Here is a 2846-nt window from a genome sequence, read left to right on the forward strand (position 1 = left end):
CATTCAAAGAAGAAATTAAACCTATACTCCTCAAACTATTCCAAAAAATCCAAGAGGAAGGAACACTTCCAAACTATTTTTACAAGGACAGCATTATCCTAATTCCAAAACCAGATAAAGACACTACAAAGAAAAAAGAATTACAGGCCAATATCCTTGATGAACATAGATGCTAAAATCCTAAACAAAATTCTAGCAAATTGGATTCAACATTACATTAGAAAGATCATACACCATGACCAAGTGGGATTTATTCCGGGATTGCAAGGATGGTACAATATCTGCAATTCAATATATGCGATACTTCACATAAACAAACTGAGAGACAAAAATCACATAATCATATCAATCGATGAAGAAAAAGCATTTGAAAAAATCCAACACCCAATCGAGGAGACAAAATGGTGGCAGTATAGACGGACATGTCCCGTGCCTTGTCCGGGAGCAGATAGGGTGAGCAGCTGAAACGAGTAACATCCAGCCCGAATTGGCAGAGGAGATTCAGGTGGGAGACAGTTTGCAGCTGGGAAAGGCAGAGTACTCCCGGAGAAAGGTAAAATCAAGGCTCTGAGAAGAATAATCAGCCAGACCTCTGAGCCCTGAGGATCAGAGTGAATCCACACAGCACCGGCTTGGGCCACGTCCCTTGGGACAGGCGCAGTGGAAATAAGGTACGCAGAACTGCTGGTCGGCAGAGGATTCTAGATCTGGGTCCACAACCAGGAAAGGCTGAAGAGTGCCGGCAGGAGAGGAGTGTGTAGAGGTGCAGCCTCTCCAGCCTCTGTGGCTTGTGCCTTTCTTCATAGAGCCTAGTGCATAGGACCTTTCGGATACAGACACTTACCCATGGCTGGAGTGTGGGAGAAGGTGCAGAATTGTGGAATCTGGGGAGAGAGGGGAGTCCAGGAGAAGTGGCAGCGAGTTTGCTGCTGAGTCATGCCTGAGCCTGGGACCTGGGCAGCCATTTTGTCCTGAAGAGATAGCCCCTCCCTCCAGTCTCCAGGCAACTAATACAGCCACACCCAGATTCCACCCTGAATGGTAAAAGGATTAAAACAAACAAACAAACAAAAAAACCCTAAATAGTCCCTGAGAGCACAACGGGCCTGGAATAAAAGAGACTTTCAGTCCCAGCAATCAGAACCTGAGAAATACTACAGTACAGAAGACTGGGATCTTAAGCAAGACAAAGGAACACTTCACTTTTTCATTTTTATTTTATTTAGTATTTATTACTTTGTTATCTCTTTTTTCCCTTTTTTTCTTTGTTTTCCTGTTTTTGTTTGTTGCTTTAGTTTCTATTTCTTTTCACATTATTTTTCCATCACTCTATTTTATTTTATTTTTATTTGCTATTTTTATATCATTTTTGAAATCAAATTTTTAATAAATTTATTATTATTATTTTTTCTCGTTCTCTTTCCTCTTATCCACCCATCCCCTTTCTACTTCCTCTATACTGAACTAAGATCCTCCCCATATTCATCCAATTCTTAACATTATCTTCTATATATAAGCTCAGCATCTACAGATTCTGCCTCCACCCTCTTTGCTGGGGGTTTGGTGTTTGTATTTTTTTTATTTTGTTATTTTGTTATTATTATTATTATTATTATTTTTGTTTGTTGGTTTGTCTTGTTTGTTTGTTTATCTATTGGTTCTGTGGTGTTTCCATATATATATATATAAAATCTCCTTTTTCTTCCTTTTTCTTTTCTCTCTTATCTTTTTCACTCTCTTTGATATCATTTAGGCTCTCTTTTCTCGCCCCTAATTCTCTTTTTTCAGGTGGTCACTTATAGTGGGATTATTATTGTCGTGAGTACATTTGTGCTTTGGTTGTGTTGTGTCTTGTCGAGGTGAATTTTGTCCTGTCTGGCCAGGTGCTAGAGAGTGAGCTTCATAACCAGACACCTGGAGAGGAAACTCCATCCACAAACGGGACAATAACACACCAGAACCAACTACAGAGGCAAGAAGAAGGCGGCAGTGAGGGAGAGAGTGTGAGTCAGTGAGGGACCAAAAGAGGAGTGTGTGGTCATGTGGGATGTGTGTGTGTGTATATGAGTGAGGCACAGGTAGATCCCACAGGACCTTCAGGGTCAGGCTAAACAGGCTCGCTTAACTAGGCAGCCTCTGCTACCATTGTAAGCAGTTCTGGGAGGCTGGGTTGTCCTCAGAAGCCTAGCATTTTTAAGGGGAGAGCTGCTGTAACTGGGAGCCAGGCCTCACCCCCACCCAGGGTGCCCTCGGATAACACCTGGGACTCTACAGACACCCCTGCCAGAGACCTGCTACCTTGGATGTGGTCCCACGGTCAACGAGTCTCCAGCCACCCTGGGCACAGGCTCCTGTGAGTTCTAAAGCATGCTCCCCTCTGACCAGACCAACGCCGTAGCCCGGGGCACTGCAACCACGTAAGCAGCAGACACGTGAGCAGCCCACTCCTGTCCAAGGAGCAGCAGCCCCGTGAGCAGCCTGCCCCAGGCCTAAGAGCAGAAGCCTCACGTGGCCTGCCCCTGTCCAAGGAGCAGCAGCTGTCAGCTGTGTGAGCGGTCCGCTCCCTCATCCGAGGAGCAGCAACCACGTGAGCAGCCTGCCCAGTCTGAGGAGCAGCAACTGCACGAGCAACCTGCCCATGATTGAGGAGTGGCAGCCCCACACAGCCCGCCCCCATCTGAGGAGCAGCAGCTACGCAGCCCACACCCTCCACCTGTCTGAGGAGCAGTAGGTGTGTGAGAAACCTGCCCCTATCTGAGGAGCAGCAGCTGCACAAGCAGTCTGCCCCCATACGAGGAGCAGCAGTGGTGTGAGCAGCCCATACCCATATGAGGAACAGCATCACC

This window comes from Myotis brandtii, unplaced genomic scaffold, assembly GCF_000412655.1.
Source record: "Myotis brandtii unplaced genomic scaffold, ASM41265v1 scaffold291, whole genome shotgun sequence".
Taxonomy (NCBI): domain Eukaryota; kingdom Metazoa; phylum Chordata; class Mammalia; order Chiroptera; family Vespertilionidae; genus Myotis; species Myotis brandtii.